General features: G+C 36.7%; 1 long non-coding RNA gene across 3 annotated transcripts in view; it reads left to right on the forward strand.

The window, feature by feature from the left end:
* The first annotated feature begins 4,605 nt into the window (after nt 1-4,605).
* Nucleotides 4,606-19,606, forward strand: part of LOC144322932 (uncharacterized) — a 107,386-nt gene continuing 92,385 nt past the window's right edge. For 2 of the 3 annotated variants that reach the window (XR_013388514.1, XR_013388516.1), the window contains exons 1-2: nt 4,606-4,714; nt 6,803-6,897. This is a non-coding gene — a long non-coding RNA (uncharacterized LOC144322932). Of the gene's footprint in view, nt 4,715-6,802; nt 6,898-9,029; nt 9,186-19,606 lie in introns of those variants that run through there. The other variant, XR_013388515.1, reaches the window with a different exon arrangement.

The following is a 19,606-nucleotide window of genomic DNA, read 5'->3' on the forward strand; positions in this document are numbered from 1 at the left end:
TAATAGCTGTCTTAACAGATGTGAGATGATATCTCATTGCTGGTTTTTTTAAAAGATTTTATTTATTTGTTTGTTTATTTATTTATTTATTTATTTATTTATTTATTTATTTATTTGACAGAGAGAACGAGAGAGCACAAGCAGGGAGAGCAGCAAGCAGAGGGAGAGGGAGAAGCAGGCTCCCGCTGAGCAGGGAGCCTGATGTGGGACTCGATCCGAGGACCCTGAGATCATGACCTAAACCGAAGGCAGACACTTAGATGACTGAGCCACCCAGATGCCCCTCACTGTGGTTTTGATTTGCATTTCCCTAATGACTAGAGCCGGTGAGCATTTTTTCATTAGCTACTTTCATGCCTTCTTTGAAGAAATGTATATTCAAGTTTTTTTGGCCTGTTTTTATATTGGATTGTTTCTTTTGCTACTGAGTTGTAGAAATTCCTTATATTTTGGATATTAGTCCCTTATCAGACGTATGGTTTGCAAATATCTTCTCCCATTCTGCAAGTTGCCTATCTTTGTTATTGTAAGCCCTGCAGTTTGTGGTAATCTGTTGTAGCAGCCTTAGGAAACAAATCAGTATAGAATATAATCCCAATTATGAAAAATGGCTCTGTAGAAAAAAATACATGAAGAAAACACATCAAATTATTAATAGGACTTATCCTTGGGTGTGGAAATAAAGGCAATATGTATTTTCTGCTTTGTAATCTTTTGTATCTTCCAAGTTATACCAAAAGAGAATTCATTACATTTTGGAGAAAATAATATCTGTTTTAAAATTAAAACCTCATAAAAATATTCAGAAGTATTTTATAGGGATGCCTGGGTGGCTCAGTGGTTTAGCGCCACCTTCAGCACAGGGCGTGATCCTGGAGACCCAGGATTGAGTCCCATGTTGGGCTCCCTGTATGGAGCCTGATTCTTCCTCTATCTGTGTCTCTGCCTCTCTCTCTCTCTCTCTCTCTCTCTCTCTCTCTGTCTCTTATGAATAAATAAATAAAATCTTTAAAAAAAAGTATTTTGTAAATCTTTTAGTGAATAATTATTAAGTATTTTTTATGTTCTTGGCATAGCTCTAAATGCTGGAGGTAAGACAGAGTTGCTATCCTCATCTTATTTGCATTCATGTATGAGGAAAGAGACAATACACAGGGAGTAAATCAATAAAATAATTTCCTGGACACATAGGAAGTAGAAGATAAATGGGAGAATGTAACAGAGAGGGTTTAGGATGGTCAAAGAAGCCCTCTGTGAGTCAGTATTTTATGGGGATCTCAGTGGTGAAAGGGGGGGAGCAATGTGAAGTTCTGGAGAAGGGGTGTTTGAAACAGAAGGAACAGCAAGTGCAAAGGCCCTGAGACAGGCAGAATCTGGTATGTTTGAGGGACAGAAAGAGGCCTGTATGGCGGGAGTGGAGTGGTTAACAGGGAGTAGGGAAGGAGACAAGGAAGGGCAGGTGGTGTGGGGATGTAGGCTCTGCAGTCAAGGCCTGGGTGCACAGTCCTGGTGAGGAGTCGGGGCAGTAGCATCGCAGCAACGGGAAGGCTATTTGAGGGTTTTATCACGGGATTGTTTTGGATTGCTATTTACATGGAAATCTCACGCTAGCCATTGTGTGGAGGGTGCACTTTGTGTATGTCTTTTTGTGTAAGGGTTTCAAAAATGAAGGTTAGCCTAGACAGTTTAAACAGAAAAGGAATGTACTCAAGCCCAGGGAGCTCACAGATGCTCTGGGAAGGCCAGAGAATTAGAGAGGGAGGCTGCACAACCAGACCAGTCTGCAGTGACATCGCTGGCCGTCCCAGTAGGGACCCTCCTGGGCCTCAGGGGACTGCAGGTCCCACAGCCTGTACTTGGCTGCTGCCCCTGGGTCTTATGAAAACATATCTAGCTCTGTGCTTTTTTTTTTTTTTAAGATTTATTTATTTATTTATTTATTTATTTATTTATTTATTTATTTTAGACAGAGAGAGAGAGAGAGAGAGGCAGAGACACAGGAGGAGGGAGAAGCAGGCTCCACGCAGGGAGCCGGACGCGGGACTCAATCCCGGGATTCCAGGATCACGCCCTGGGCCAAAGGCAGGCGCTAAACCACTGAGCCACCCGGGGATCCCCCTAGCTCTGAGCTTTAAAATTAATAAAAATGTATATTCAGATCTGAGGCAAACCACTGGCACAGTTTGAGATTTCGTCTGCTAGCTCAGAAACCTAGAGGAGACTTACTGTTAGTTCTTCTTTGAAAAGATTGCTTCGGTTATTCTCTTACACCCTTGCAGATGTCCGCATTTCCCATCAACTTTATTTTTGAAATATGTTATTTTTCAGACTGCCCGCCTTTTACTTAAATGAGTGACATTTAGGGGTGGGGAAAGGGATATTTTTTTTCTTCTGCATTTATTCTCTTTAATAGAAACAGTCATACAAAACATAAACTTTGATTTTAAGAAACCTCTACAAGCAATCTGATATGATCTATTTATGGTAAGTTTGGCCAATCCAGAATCTCAAGGTGGATAAAGTGCTGGGTTTATAAAAGTGCTTAACTGAGGTACCAACTAATACAAATAACTGTACATGTGAAACAAAGGTAGGAAGGTATAGTGTTTGTATATCCTATATAGAAGTGTGCTGACCTTTTTTCTCTCTCTCACACACACACACTCACGCACGCAAATACATATATGTCACTCATATATGTACGTACATATCACCTAGAATTTCTTGCTTGGTGCAGTGGAAAGACTGTGAATTTTGGAGCCTGGTTCCAATGCTTCCTCTACCATCTACACCTCGCCTACCATGGCCTTGAACATACCCTTTCACTTCTTAAAACTTTGCACAATTAACTGTTATTCTTAACCTCAAGAGATCGTCTAAAGGTGAATTGGATCATGAACTTAAAAGTACTTTTGAGTTGGAATTTCTTTCTCTAGCAAACTCTGAGTCCTTGGTAGTCCTATTCTTGGTTTCTACTGACAAGGACAAGAGTCATGCCAGAGCCAGTGTAGTGTTGCTGCCCTTCTGCATAAAATCACCTTTCCTGTGAGTCCTAGAACTTACTGTTGGAGATTTCTTAGTGTGCACTGAGCTTAACATCATTTCCAGGCTCCCTTGTGGCATTTTTCTGTGGGCTCTGTGTATCATGAAACTGGTTTTTGTCTGGGATTATGAAAGGTAACTGACTCTCCACTCCCTTTCCCCCCATTTTCCACACTGATAGACTGATAAGATATTACTCTTTTGCAAGGCTCAATTAGAAGCAATCTATCAGGCCAGGAAGAAGCCTTTACTTATGAATCACAAAAGAGAGAGAAGGGTGCTCAGGGACAAGTGTTGAGAACCTGGAAAGAACAAAGTTAGAGGCCACAGTTATTTTTTGCTATTCACTCTGAAGTTACCCAGATTAGCTGGGTAGGTGAATATTTAATGTCACCACATCATATATGTAATTTGTACTGTCTGCTTTTAATCTTTATACAGTTTTATAATCTTAATAACTTTTTAATTAAAAATAAATGAACTGAATACTCCAACAGAACATATTAAATGCAGACTATCAGGCTGGAAGCCCAAGCTCAGCTGGAGAGAAAAACAAAACTAAAATATTCTAAAAATACATGACTGAGGTATCTGTCCCCTCCTGCTCAGAGATCATAGCATTTCAGTGACTAAGACCTACAAATACTACTGGCAGGTTCCAACTCACAGACAGTATGACATCTCAGCCTTCCTCTGTAACTCAGGGAATGGGAGTGCCTTTAATGTATGGGCAAGGATGCTCCCACCTCTCTTTGACCATTACTCTCCCAGGACTTACTGGCTTGCAGCTCTACTCTGTCCTAACCAATCCTTTAAGGGAGCTGACTCAGATGCACACTTCCCCCCGATAACCAGGAGGTGCTCAAATCCCATGCCCTTTTTTGACCAAATTCATAGTATATAAATGAGTCCATATAAATGAGCAATGCCCTGTACCTCATAGTGAAGTTTACATTCTAAAAATGCTGTTAGTTTCAAATACATGCCTAAGGGAATTTTAAAATAGAATTAGAGAGCAAGTACACAATCAAAACAGTGTGGGTAGAGAGAGTTGGATTCATGACCCAAATGTTCTAGATTTTCTGGGGGCAGCTCTGGTTTCAAATACGTCATACTATTGTTCTTAGAATGTTTTAATAATTTTTAATTTGTTTGAAATACAGGAGCATTTAGCTGCAATACATATATGCTATAGTCTTTAAAGACTACATTTTAAAATTAAACTATTGTAAGTTTTAATTGTATGTAGTTTGGGACCACAGTTTTGGAGAAAACACATAATTTTGCCATCTCATTGACAATGGAGTTTGGATTTTTTTAACAGTCCGCCTTCCATTATATCTCTGGATTCGGATTCTACTAAAATTGTTTAGCACTAAGGAAAAAATGCCCAATAAATTAAGGTTTCAAACAAAGCTAAATTTCTTGCTTCCCTAGTAAGGAGTCTCTCTACTAGTCTGCTACAAGGTCAATGAGTGTCTCCAAGCAGAAATTAAAAGGACACAAAGGGAGGAATCACACCAAATACATCAGGCAAGATTCTGAGTTCCGAGTTCTGATTGCCTCCTGTGGCAGAGACAGCACTTCTTGGCAAGCGGTCACTTTCAGGTTTCACATGGCTGCTGGGAGATGAGATTTCCAACCAGCTGAGGACGAGTTGTGTAAGATTCCAGTGAGTCTAAGGTCACTTGCTTGATATGCTTGTGTGCTCATGTTTGAAGCTTAGCATAAGATTATGCCAAAATGGGGCACCGGGTGGCTCAGTTGGTTGAGCATCTGCCTTCAACTCAAGTCTTAATCCCAGGGTTCTGGGATCGAACCCCGCTTCTTGGGCTCCCCGCTCAGGGAACCTGCTTCTCCCTCTGCCCCTTCTCCTGTGCACACTCACTCACTCACTCACTCACTCACAAATAAATAAATAAATAAATAAATAAAGTCTTTAAAAAAAGATTATGCTGAAATAAGATGTCATTATGACAGACAACATTAGGAAAACCAGAGCTTTCAGACTTTGAATTAAACAGTACTAGAGTGATGTACTCATTTATTTAACTTATTCACTATTTTTATATAAGTATTTGTAGAGTCCCTACTATGTGCTTTTCAGTGCTTCTGCTAGGGATAATATATACACTCAATGAAATATAAGCTAAATATCACATGAGATCAAATTTCCCATTCTAAAACCTCTGAAAAATCTAGTGTTTTCTACAGAGTTGGCATTTGCTGGTATCTCAGAACTAACTGAAACTTGTAGCTTAATATCTATATCGATATGACCTTACTATTCAACTCTCTGCATTAACCTGACTTTATCTTTCAAGGAAATTCTCACCCAGTAGGATGTCTGTTTCATGAACTTTCCAAAACTATTTTATTTTATTTTAAAAAATATTTTATTTATTTGTTCATGAAAGAGAGAGGCAGAGACATAGGCAGAGGGAGAAGCAGGCTCCTCACAGGGAGCCCTATGTAGGACTTGATCCCAGGATCTCGGGATCACACCCTGAGCCAAAAGCAGATGCTCAACTGCTGAGCCACCTGGGCATCCCAACCCTTTTATTTTAATAGTAGACTATCAAAGTAGCTTTCATCGGGTACATAGCCTCCTTCTGTGAACAATAGATCATTTACCTGGGTTTATTAAAAGTTCACTCTTTATGGCTCCCTTTGAAACCCTCTCTTCATTGTGTCTGCCAATCCTAAAGTATTATAATCATTAACTCTATCCAGTTCTACTCTCACATTGAAGGACCCACCTTAAACCAGACCCTTATAAATATCTTCTCTTTGTACTCTCTCTTTCAAGACGCTGCTAATACTCTGTAAGTTAATGATCTCCTTTATTACAATGAGCAATAAATGTGGCTTTGCTTGATCCATAAATTTTTTGGTGATCTTTTCAGGAAGTCAGCAACCTACAGAGCTTGCATTCTCAAGGTCGCTGTGGCTTCAATTTCTTGGTCTCATTGAACTTGTATCATCATCTATTTTCTTTTCTTGTCTCTGCTTTTCACTGACCAAGACACAAAACTGAATGCTTTCCTTGTTTTCCAAAATCCCCAACCAACAACTACAACCCAAACAAAACCCATTCTTACAAAGTGTGAATGTGTTGACCACAACTTAAAAAGTTGGTGACGTAAAGGGAGAATATTAATTAGCAATAACAACATAAAACTGAATATTAGACATTCTTGTTCTTCAGTCTCCCACCCTCTAGACAATGCTATTCAAAGTGCGGTCTGTTATTAGTCCACTATGAGGTAAGTACAGAAATTGAGAGTAATCATTTACAAACAACTGATCAATGATGACTGAACATTATAACTCTCTTTTAAAAAAACAAGCAAATAATAAAAAGCTGCTCTTTCACCACAGATATGTTGAGGGCCATTTTCTAGACTCTCAGGTTTTCAGTTTAGTAGGAGTTCCCCCCACCTTTAAAGTCTCCACAAAAACCTAATTCTTCTCATTGCATTATGTTGAGTGACCTATTTTCCATTCCTCTGCTTGGAGTACACATTTGAATATGTGGAGATACACTTAGGGCATCCTACTAAATAGTGAGATGTGTACACTAGTTTCTACTGAGTAACAACACAAAAGCACTGGAAGAGGTCTTGCTATTTCAATCGTATCTTTTCTCCATCCTACAAAAATCAAAAGTCCTTTTTGTCCACTAGAACCATGTCACTTTTCTTAATGAGTAAAGGTTGGAGCTGTCAGCTTTCTCTTTAAATAATATCTTTTGTCTCAGTCCTTCATAATGTGTTTGACATTGTCCTGGACGATAAGGAACCCATCATTTTGTGAAGAAGTAGCCATGTAAAAGTATCACTGCAACACTGCAAGGTAAGTGCAGAGAGTGCCTGAGGGGTGCTAAGGGCGGAAGACTAAGTGTGCTTCAGGGAATCCACTGTTTGATATCACTGAATGAATGTTGAGTAAGTGAACTAGAGTTAATGAAAGTTATAGTGCAGATATGTCATGGATCTATGGTACGATTCATGCTATTTCCCTCTTTAGATAATCATAGTTTACCTTCCAATAGTGTCAGTATGCAATATACAGAGATTGTATTGAGAATGAAGTAATTGAGGAGGTCTGTGGTTATGGAAACTAAATAGCACTTAATTGAATCTCTAACAGATGGAGAATAATTAAATCATTTACTATCTTTTCACCTTGAGTTAACTCATAGGTAAACCTCAAGTGATCAAATGGTTTTATCCAGGCTCCTGGTAAAGATTTAATATTTTCATCTGCTTCAACTCTATTATTTCCTGGCTCAATTTAATGATTAACATGGCATAAAAGTAACAATTTCTTGATTATTAAAATCCTATTTGCTGCAGATTACAAATAGAATCTATTCCGAAGCCATTACTAAATAAATAGTCAGTAATAATAAAATTACATTGAGCAATCAAAAACTGTAACAAGTTTATCAGAGAATTTTAATTCAAAACATAATAACAGAAATAAGCAAATGCAACCACTAATGTTTTTCTCATTAAAACTATTTTTGATGTTGAATAATACATCAAATAGCTCACTTTACCTGTAACAGTCTGTGGCATTTTTTTCTACATCCCATGAGCAAAGCAAGACACTTGTGAATAGAAGATCCAGGAGATCCGACCATGGTGGTCCTGAAATGGCTTAGTCAGCTCAGTTAAGACTATCAACATCTCCCCAGTGTCTAACTACAGGGCTGACCCTTACCTTGTGTTTCTGACCAGTAACAATGAGAGTTATGCACTTATGAGAGTAAGTGCAAAATATTTAACCATGAATCAGCATCTTCAAGCTATTCCCGTGGAACTGGCCCTTCCCATAGAAGAAACATATGGTGATGATGATATCCAGTGGAATCGTTATTCATTATCTCACATTAAAGTATATCTTTGTTTCTAAAATTATCCATTTTATTGTAGAAAGATTATGAATGCAAAGAGAAAGAAAAAAAGAGAAGGAAAGATGAAAGAAAGAAAAAAAGAAAGAAAGAGAAAGAAAGAAAAGAAAGAAAGAAAAGAAAAAAGAAAGAAAGAGAAAGAAAGGAAGGGAAAGAAGATAAGTAGGAAGGAAGGAAATGAATAAGATGGTCACAGTCAATGCTTTGGTGTTCATACTTTTTTTTTTTTTTAGAAGGATGTATGGTCAAAGCATGCAATAATCAACACTTTTAGGTCAAATAGCCTTACAGTTGTCTGGTAATTCCCAGAAATGAAATTCTTGACTCAAAAAGTATACACATTTTAAAAGCTCTTGGTATATATTGCCAAGTCCATCTCTAGAAAAGTGGTTTTAATTTGTATTCTTACCAGCAGAATTAGTGTTACTTTTCCCTGCACCTTCCTCAACATACTTTTCTATCACCATTTAAATTCCAGATTTGTTAGTTTTGAATGCTTAAGAAGTAAAATTATTATGTAGACAATTATGATATATAGCCTAATACATAGGCCACCAATATCGCCCACCCTCTTTAAAATGGCAAAGAAGTGTTTTGGGTTCGCTAAGAAATGTATTTCTCTACTTCCTTCTAGGACTTGTTTCATATATTTATGGGTCATTTTATTTTTCTCCTTTGATAAATTTGTTCATATTTGCCCCCAATAAGTTGTTTGTATTTTTCCCACCAATTCATGATTTTTTTATGTGTTAAGTATACTAATTTTTTGTTAATTAAATGCAGGTAGATACTTCCTTCCAGTTTGTTGCTTATCTTTTCCTTTATGTCATCTTTAATGAAAAAGTTCTTGACTTTAATTAGTATATTTACAAACCTTTTCTTTTGTGTTTTATTTATTTCATTGCTGCATGGTTGATAACTGCTTTGAGAATTACACTGAAAATGCTCATATCCACAACAGTAAATCTACTCCTATGGGTATATTCTGGAGAAATTCTTGGATTTCTGTAGCTGTTGAACTAAATGTATATAAATGTTTATAAGTCAAATTTTTTTTTTTATCGGTAAGGAATGACCTGGGGCAATCCAAATGTTTATCAAGAAAGGAATGGATTTTCAAAAATTGTGAGGTTGTTCAGTGGAGTACCAGGCAGCCATGAAGAAAATGAATTGCAATTATTTTCTGGTTCTCTATAGTTGTACAATAAACCATCTCAAAATTTAATGGCTTAAAGCAAAAATGGCCTGTTATTTTTTATAATTCTTTGGGTTGGTCAGACTGTTCATCAGCTAATTTTGTCTGGGCTCACTCATAAGCTGGCAGGCCTCTGGAGACTGCATTCAGATGCCATAGCTGGGACAGATGGACCTTTCTTTCCACATACCTGAATTTCTTCCAGGACAGTGATCTCAAAGAAGTGTTAAGAGGGGGAGAGTAGGAGTGCCAGCTCTAAAAGTTGCATGGCATTAGTTCTGCCTTGTTCTATTGGCTAAAACAGTTACTAGACAATCCCAGATTTGAGGAATGAAGAAATGGGCTTCCTCTCTGGATGGGAGGCATAGCAAATAGAAATGAACAAAAAAGAGCATGATTCATTGGGCGGCCATTATTTTGTTTATAATAATCTTTGAGTATCTTATTATCATGCTGTTCTTATCCTTTCAACTCTGTCCAAATTTTCCATAAGCACTAGATACAGCTATCTCAAAATTCAAGAGATTGTTTATTTTTTTAATATGGATTCTCTGAGTTTTTGGAGGATAGCTCCCAATAATTTCCCAAGTGCTGGCACTCTGGTAAAATTATAACTTGCAATTCATATCTGCCTGGCTTATTTTCTAAGATCTCAATAATCCCTGTGATAGTTAATCTAATGTGTCAACTTGGTGAGGCTATGGGTATCCAGATAGTTTAAACACACCTGCGTAATGAGGTTTTTTTTGATGGTATTAATATTTAAATAAGTAGACTTGAGTAAAGCAGATTACGCTTAATAATGTGGTGGGCCTCATCCAATCACTTGAAGGATTTAAGAAAAAAAAATCTGACCTCCCTGGAAGAAGAGGGAACTCTGCTGGCTGATGGCCTCTAGACTCAACTAACACCTCAACTCTTTCCAGGGTTCTTATTGGTTCTATTTCTCTGGGGAACTTTAACTAACATACGTTCCTTAGAGAAATGGCATTCTTATTCTAGTTAATCTCCTTGTCTTTTTTTTTTTTATTCCTCCTCTGCTCCTGTTCTGACAGTATGAGTGATGCAGATTTTTCCAAAGTTCTAGCTCCCCTTTGTCTCCTTTAGAAATTTTGACTTCTAGAGAAACTTTTCAGACACATACCCATCTAATTTCCTTTTTGAACTTTGAGTCTGCAATAATTGTATGAGTTTCTTTCTTTACAACAACCTCAAAAGGGTGGCCTATTCTCTTTCTAAAGGGGATCTTATTCCATTTTGTTTGTATATTAATAAATTGACCATTTTTCTGTGGGAGAAGATATAATTTGTTTCTTGGATTCTAAATATAGCTAGAAAGAACTTTTCCTGAATTATCTGACAAAACTTCTTGAGAGGTCTGCCTGGAATGTAGGTACTATCACGGAGGTGAAGCAGTCATTGTAGAATCAGAAATGGCAGGAAGATAGAATTAACCTGGATTCTTAGCAGCATTGTTGGACTTCGTATCGCCTACCCCATATTTTTTGTTATCTGGCAATAATAAGTGTTTTCCAGCTAAACCACTTTAGTTTGGCTTTTCTCTGGAAGGCAGTCTAATAAAATCCTAGCTAATATAAAAAGTATTTCAGAATGTAGTGAAACAAATAAATGAACAAAGCAAAAACATTTGTTAACCAAACATTTCTGTGGTCTTTTTAACTTTTATATTTTTGAAACCTTTTTAATTATTCACAGGATTTCATGTCTATTGTGTTTTTTGATCTTTATAACAGTCCTGGGAAGAAAAATAGTTTTTATTATTCTCAGTGTATGGATGGGGAGGAGTATAAGGCCCAGGAAAACCATAATTCATGATTTTTAAAAAATCTGGCATGTTATTATGCAGAGATCAGAATCCTGGCTTCTCAACAATTTATTTACTATAGCCTCTGGCACATGCTAGGTGCTCAATAAATAAATGAACTAATGGTGTGTATAAAACATTTAGTTCAGAACCTGGCATATACTATGTGTTGAATAAATGGGATTTAATAACAATAATAATAGCCACATGTTAGCTTCTTGCCTGGGGACTTATTGAAGCCTATGAATTAAATTGTTCTTCAGAACAGACCTAGAGCCAGCTTCTCATGCTTAAGTAGCACCTAAAAAGGCATCCTTAATGCCAAGTAATAACAGAAATGAATTTATTCATGATTCCAAAGGGAGGCCTAAACAGCTGTATGAAGCTTAAATAAATTTCAAAGATAGGTCCCTTTGATTTCAGAATATTTATCAATGAAAACTGTTTAATTAATTAATTCCCCTTCCCCATAAATGTTTAAGAAATGATTGTCAGAATATAAAATGGAAGTGACTTTGGCTGGTTGGCCAGTTGATGGGATTTCTGTGCTAAAAGACAAAAATCATGGATCTGATTTCCTTATAGTAATGTCTGTTTTAAAAGAACTATTGTTTATCATGTAAGCCACTCTGCACTCATACTACTTCTGCAAGGCAGCTGCTATGCTTTTTGATGGACAAGGTAACTTAGACCCCATGACTACGGGGAACAGTTCCTCCTCTGAACAAGTGACCACCAAGGTGATAAGAAAGAAGACATTGGCTCAGTGAAAAGTCCACCCTTGGTCCTGGAGAAGCAGTTCTTGACTCATGCTCCATTCTGCTTTTGACTCTGTCGAGGTATCTCAGTATAGGAAAGATGAGGCCTTTATGGTATTTGCTGGAGAAAGTGTTGGTCAGAGAGTAGACCAGGTGTAGGCTCCATACACCGAAAGCATTAAGCAGACATTACAACAATCAACTACAGAACGTGCAGCGTGGGTGTTTCAGGCAATTTTTTTTAATCAGTTTTCATTCAAAACTGACTCCTCCCTGACTTTGCCATCAACTTTGACTACCTTTCATTGATAAAGAAGTAGAAAATAATGCAATTACTTAGGAAAACCTAGCCAAGAAATAATCTAGGAAATTACAGCTGCATAGCCTGCCTTCCAGAGTTTTTCTTAATATCAACAACGTCTTACATTGGTAATGTGCTTTACAATAGACCTCTTTTTTGCAAGGAGATGGATATATAATGGGAAAAAAACATGAATGAAATATTGGCCATGATAAAGATCTACATTCAGTATAGCTCTCCCCTTGATTAGCTGAATTATGTCAAGTTAATCAGTTAAGTTCTAAATCCCCTGTATCTATACATTAATATTAATAAAAGTAATAAAACACCTTATTCAGCTGTTAGAATGTCAAAAACAGATGTCATGTGCGTAAGCCATTTGTAAGTTATAAAATATGGCAAATTGTTCATGTTTATCATCTCATTTTATCCTCACAGCACCTCTGTAAGGCAGTTAGGGTAGAAATCATATATAAGCTCACTGGCCCTCAGCCACACAGCTGTGAAAAACTCATTCACTTACCCAAGGAAACAAAGATGTGAAGAATGCCACAGAAATTTCCGTGATACAGAAACTCAGTCATTGTGGCACAGACTCAGACTCATAATCACAGTCCCATGACACGGCCAGTCAGATACAGTAACATGGCGAAGTTTTCTCAAAATTGACACTGTCCCCCTTCTCAATATCACAGACAATATACACATGCACACTTGTCTTGTAAGTGAGGGAATTGAGGTTAGATAATTTACATAATTCACCTAAGGCGATATTAAATGACAGACCTAAGATTTGAAATAAGGACATCTTCTCCAAAGACTTGAGCATTTGCTGCATCACCAGCCTAATATCAGAAAGGGAGTTCCATGTATCCCAATACCAAGCAGTGTTCTCATGTATTAGGAGTCATCATGTCCTTTGTTGACCAGAGTTTATAACGTAAGCTTCTTGCCACAGCTACTCCCAACTCTCTCTAAAATACTTTGGATAGTAAGGAGTCTGATGACAACAGAGTTTCAGAGCTTAAAGATGATCTTTATAACTCCCTCATATTAAAGAAGAATTTAGAGGACCAATGGACTTTCCCAGGTTGCTCAGCTGGTCTATGACAGCACTAGACCAGATCTAGGTCTTGGACACACCACCCTGGACTCCTTTCACTCCCTCTCCTCGGCTGTGAACCATCCTTAGAGTCTTGGCTGTTGGGCACAGTGAGGTGGGCCATGTCCATGATGGGCATGACGGGGGAGTCTTCTACAGCACAGTATGCATGTTGAATGACAGGTGGAAACAAAGGGATATTATTTAGACCCTGAAGTCATGGCATAAGTGTCCATTGTGAAGTATTGGTTTGGCTTTTCTGTAATAAGAGAAGGAATAAAAAGAGCCAAGAGGAAAAACCATTTTGTGGCCAAGGTAATAATTCACATCATTCGACATTTAAATGATTAATGCAATATTTAAAAGAGAAATTGTCTTGCATGAGGTGATCTATTGGCTAAATAGGCTCTATGACATTTTGAAGAAACAAAAAGTAGTAATTATCACACAAGGGGTTTTCATGGGAGCCCAGAAGAAACCAGGCTGAGACAGGAAAGCAACATTAGCAACCTTAGAGCTTGTTACCACAGCAGGACAGACCAGGAGATTTTATTTTCTTCTGTGTCCTACGATCCAAACTCATTGGCCTGAGACTCACTGCAGATTTATGGGTGGCCCCCTGAAAGATGTTATGCAGGTCCAGCCCAGCTGAGCCCCTTTAGTACACTTACCTTTATGGGAAGAGTTGAATTTCTGGCTGGTCTCTTTGATTCCAAGTTGCATGCACTGGGCTGTTTTCCCCGGAAAAAGTGGAACTGGCCATTTTTTCTTTCATTACAGAGAAAAGAGAAAGGCCAGGATGTGGTCAAAGGGGGATAACAGCATTTATCCCTGGTTATGGGATTAGGGCTGAAAGGTGACGATGATCATCCTTAAGTCAGATGCTTCTTTGTGAGGAGCAGACAGGAGACCAGGGTGAGCTGAACTTCTGCCCTAGGCTGACTGTGGGTGCACCAAAGGCAATTAGGAAAAATGCAAGGTCATTTTTGTGGATAAAGTGCTATTTATAACATTTGAGAACATTAAACTGAAGTGGAGCACAAATCCTGCATTTCAGGAAATTAAGGCCCAGGGAAGAGAAATAACCCCCAGATTCTGGGTGGTTAGTAAGTAGCAGATTGTGGAGACCCAGGTGTCTCCCTCCCAGCCTAGGGCTTTTCTGTAATTTCACACAGAGATTTGAAGTTTCTTAAGGGAAGAAACCTCGTCTTTCCTTCCTTCTCTCCTCCCATCCCTTCCCCCTTTCCCCTTTTCTTCTATTTATCTGATATTTATCCAGAATTTACTGTTCTTAGGCACTGTTTTAAGTCCTGAAGGCATTGGGCTTTATACAAAATTTCTTTCTTTCTTTCTTTCTTTCTTTCTTTCTTTCTTTCTTTCTTTCTTTCTTTCTTTCTTTTTTCTTTCTTTCTTTCTTTCTTTCTTTCTTTCTTTCTTTCTTTCTTTCTTTTTCTTTCTTCTTTCTTTCTTTTTCCTTCTTTTTTATCCTTTCATTTTCATAGCCCTAGTGCCCAGTATGTGGTAACTACCCATAAGTGTTGACTGAAAAAATAAGGTTTATATATAAGAAGAAAAAAGTAAATTATTTCTTTTGAATGAAGCAATGAATTTTTTGGTCCAGCCAAATTAAATTCTATTGGACAATAAACTGAATTAAATTAAATCACTATAGGTAATCTGCATTTAGAATAATAGAGAAAAACTGAATTTATCATTTTGAAAGAATTTGTTCATTGATATTTAGAGGAAATAATTACTTTTCAAAAAGGTTTTGAAGATGTAGTGTCACATCTTTATAAAGTATCAGTGTTTCTAATAGGGCTTCAAGGGGGCATTAGCTTGTTGGACACATTTTAACTAAACTAGTGTTGCAACAAGAAAGGCAGCTGGTGAAAAATTTAGAAATAATTTTTAATCTATAATTACAGTTGATGCTTCCTGAATTTATCATGTAATTCCACAGTATGGAGGAGTTTAAAAGAGAAAGGTTCAGCGTCTGCTTAAAATTTCAGGACAAATGATGCAGGGAGATTAATTCATAATTTGGATTAGGGTGGTATTATTTTTGCCAGAATTTGCAGCCAATGTGGATGACTTTGGTGTGGAGCTGTCTCACTTGAAGATGTGAAGTAAACCCAAAGTATTACTGCCAGTACTATTTTCATATTTCAGATTAATGTGATCTTGGCAGTTTCCAAATAATAATGATACTTGTTTCTTTGACTTAACTAATCCCTTGCATTCTCTCTACGTCTTCCCAATGCCATCACACTCGGCTCTTTCATTTTCTGTCTTGAGTTTGTGGAAAGTATTTTCCCTTTTCATCAGAGGCACATTTCTCAGTAGTAATTTTAACTTTGATGAAAAACCATGTGATGGAATGAATAACCAAATAGCCTCCTCACTGAACCAGGCTCAGTTTAAATAATTTAGTTAAAGCAATTTAATTTTGGGGAAAATGATCCAGAAGTAATTGATAAAAAGAATAGGTCAAAGAATAAATAATTGAAGTTGTAAATTGATTTTCTCCCTACCTATTGACAACATTGATTTATTACGGTTGAGGTTTTGTGAACATCGTGTCTTCAAGTGCAATAGTTTGTGCTTTTTACAGTAATTTTGTACATTTTTAGATTTTTAAATTTTTACCTATTTTGTTGCTAATCCATTTCCCAGTGATTATTCCTATTTCTCATTATTTTCTAACAGGTAGAGATGACCTAAATTCACAATAGGAAATTGGTTAAATAAAACTACGTCTAAAGGCATGTCTATATGATGCAATACTATGTGGCCATTAAAAAGAATACTTCAGAAATATGTATCGTGACATTTCATGATCTGTTGCTAGGCCTAAAAATCAGTTTATAAGGTTTTTTACAGTATGATTCTATTGAGAATAGCATATGAATAATATGCTATAACAAATATAATATATACGACACATAACATATAATTTAGCAAAGAATCTATAATAGACTTACCATGATGTTAATAAAATAGCCATTTCTGAGAGTGAAATTATGGATGTAAATGCTTTTCTGCTTGTCTATATTTCTAACTTTTCTATGGTGAACAATGTATTATGATAACCAAATAAACAAATATTTAAAATCTTAAAAGGAATGTAAATTTTTTTCAGTTTGATTTTTGTTCTTTAAAATCTGTATTTTTCTATTATTTATATTCCCCACATGGGGCGGGGGGTGGGGTGGGAGTGATTGGGTGACGGGCACTGGGGGTTATTCTGTATGTTGGTAAATTGAACACCAATAAAAAAAATGAAAAAAATCTGTATTTTTCAAACTATTTTACCGATTTTGATTAATTACGAGTGTTTATAAAAATGTGAAAATTGGTTGAAAACTGTTTTTTCCTCTCATTGGTTTAAATTCTATAATTTCTTTGCTCTGAGAAAATGGCATTAATTGGGGCACGATACATTGAGTCTGCTTCCAACATTTTTTGTTGTTGTTACAAAGGGTTCAGAAGAGACACAAAAAAGTAAGAATTTTTTAAAAGAAAAAAAGTAAGGGAAACTGGGAAATTGCTTAAGTAACACATAAAAATTTGCCAGAACTTCCCCCACAGTGTACCAGAAGTACCAGAAAAACAGTGACTCAGAAGACTCATTTTTTAACCAAATAGTTGCTTTGGCTAATTTGTCTTTGACTATTCTGGTTTTGTACCCTTCCATCTGAGCATTCAAATTGTCCATTTAGTTTGTTTTCTACTAATAGAATCTTCTAGCAGTTGAGGGGCATCTCATCTACTCATTGCATCACTTATTCCTATGAGAACCAGCTACTTGGAATACTGTAGCAACTTGTTAGTTCTTAGGTCTCCTTTAAACCCAAACACCAATAGAAACACTGATGATATTCATGACTGACACGAATATTTAGAGGTATGTTGGAAAAGTCTGAAACATAGTGCTTGACATATGTCTTAGTTTTATCTAAGAGAGAGATATCTACACATGCTTAGCCATAGAACTATAGTTGTGTAATAGACTTTACACTTACTTGCTTTAGACATGTGATTCAATCTTTCTTATCAGCAACATAATGATAATAACGATAATAAATACAATCATATCATAGGACTGTTATAAGGATTAAGTGAGATAGAATAAGTGTGATGGGTAGAATAATGGCCCCATGAAGATATCTACATCCTAATTGCTGAAACCTGTGAACATGTATAGAGGAATTAACATTGCAGATAGAATTAATCTTGTAAATGAGATAACCGTGAGATAAAGAGATTATCCTGGATTATCTGGATGCACTCACTGTAGTCTTAAAGAACCTTAAACAGGGAAGAGGAGATTAGAAAAGTCACAGTCCAAGTGTTACAATATGAGAAAGACAAAATTGGACATTGCTAGTTTTGACGGTGAAAGAGGGCCATGAACCAAGGGATACAGACAACCTCTAGAAGCTGGAAAAGTCAAGAACATGGATTTTCCCCTAGAACCTCTAGAAAAGAGCATGACTTTGATGACACCTTGATTTTAGTGCAGTGAGACCCATTTCAGGCTTCTTCCTTTACAACAATAGGATAATAAATTTATGTTGTTTTAAGCTACTTTGTGTTAATTTGGTAAAACAACCATTGGAAACCAATATAGACGTTGGTATCTGAAAGTGTGATGCTACTGAAATAAATTACCAAAAATATGGATATGGCTTGGGAATCAAGCAATGGGCAACAACTGTAAGAAGTTTGATAAAAACAGCATGATAAGAAGAGTCTAGATTGCCTTGGATGGACTGAGTAGAAATATGGATGTCAATGACTCTGCTAGTGAAAGGAACCAGGGCCTGATGATTTTGGAAGTTCTCAGCCTATCCTTATGGCAAATGATGCTAAATTAGGGATTTCAATGTCAGAAAAGCAGGCTTTGAAAAGAAGGCCAAGGGTATGGCTGGACAGACAACCTTTTGCTAATGCCGCAGGAGGATCAGAAAGTCAGAATTTCAGTCACACAGAAGGCTCTTTGAAGAAATTAGGTATGTGACTCATGTATTCCTCAGCCACTCAGCAGAAGCCAGAAATAGAGATGGCATTATCCAGGAAAGATCTTTGGAGCAGCCTGTAGTCTAATGGAGTGAATACTCCTGGGGGAGACTCACAGGGTTCTTAAGAAATTTTTCTCTTCTAGCCTTCAGTTAAAAGAAAAGGAAGTATGAAATAAAGGAAGGCTCTTGGACTTCCAACATTCTACAAGCAAGAAATAGGCTGATAAAACTACTCAGCTGAATTAAATCCAACAATAAGAATTATTCACCATGATCAGGTGGGATTTATCACAGATATGAAAGTTTGGTTCAACGTGTGAAGATCAATTACTATAATCCATCACATAGAGAGGCTAAAACAGAAAAATCACATGATTATATCAATGATGCAGAAAAAACTTTGACAAAAGTCATACCCATTTTTTATAAAAACTCTCAGGAAGCTACAAATATGGGAGAATTTCCTCAACTTGTTAAAGGATATCTATTAGCGCCCCCTTCACCAAAACCCAACAGCTACCATCATACTTAGTGGCAAGAAACTTAAAAGTTTTCCCACTAAGATCAGGTATAAGGCAAAGATGTCCCTTCTTTCCACTCCTTTTCAACATCATACTAGAAGTTCTAGCTAATACAATAAGACCAAAAAATTAAATAAGTAAAAGATATACAGATTGGGAAGTAAGAAACAGAACTGTCTTTGTTTGCAGATGACAGGATTGTCTACATATACAATCCAAAAGAATTGATGAAAACAACTCCTGGAACTAATAAGTGATTATAGCAAGGTTGCAGGATACAAGGTTAATATACAAAAGTCATTTGCTTTGCTGTATACCAGCAATGAAAATAAATTTAATTTGAAATTAAAAGCATGATAGAATTTGCTTTAGCACCTTCAAAATGCAATATTTAGGTATAAATCTAACAAAATATGTAGGAGATCTACATGAGGAAAACTACAAAATTCTGATGAGTGAAATCAAGGAAGAACTAAATAAATAGAGATAAATTGCATGTGCATGAATAGAAGGTCTCAATATTGTCAAGATGTCAGTTCTTTCCAATCTGATCTATAGATTACTGCAATCCCAATCCAAATTGCAGCAAGTTATTTTGTAGATATCAGCAAATTGATCATAAAATTAATACAGAAAGGCAAAAGACTCAGAAGAACCAACTCAATATTAAAGAACAAAGTTGGCCTGACACTACTTGGCTTTAAGACTTAATTAAAAAGCTACAATAATCAGTGTAGTGTGGCACTGGAGAAAGAATAGACAAATAGATCAATGGAACAGAACAGAGAGCCCAGATATAGATCCACATAAATATGATCAACTAATCTTTGACAAAGAAGCAGAGACAATACAATGGAGCAAAAATGGTCTTTTCAACAAGTACTTCTAGAAAACTGGACATTCACACAGATCTTACACAC

Source organism: Canis aureus, chromosome 11 (assembly GCF_053574225.1).
Source record: "Canis aureus isolate CA01 chromosome 11, VMU_Caureus_v.1.0, whole genome shotgun sequence".
NCBI lineage: Eukaryota > Metazoa > Chordata > Mammalia > Carnivora > Canidae > Canis > Canis aureus.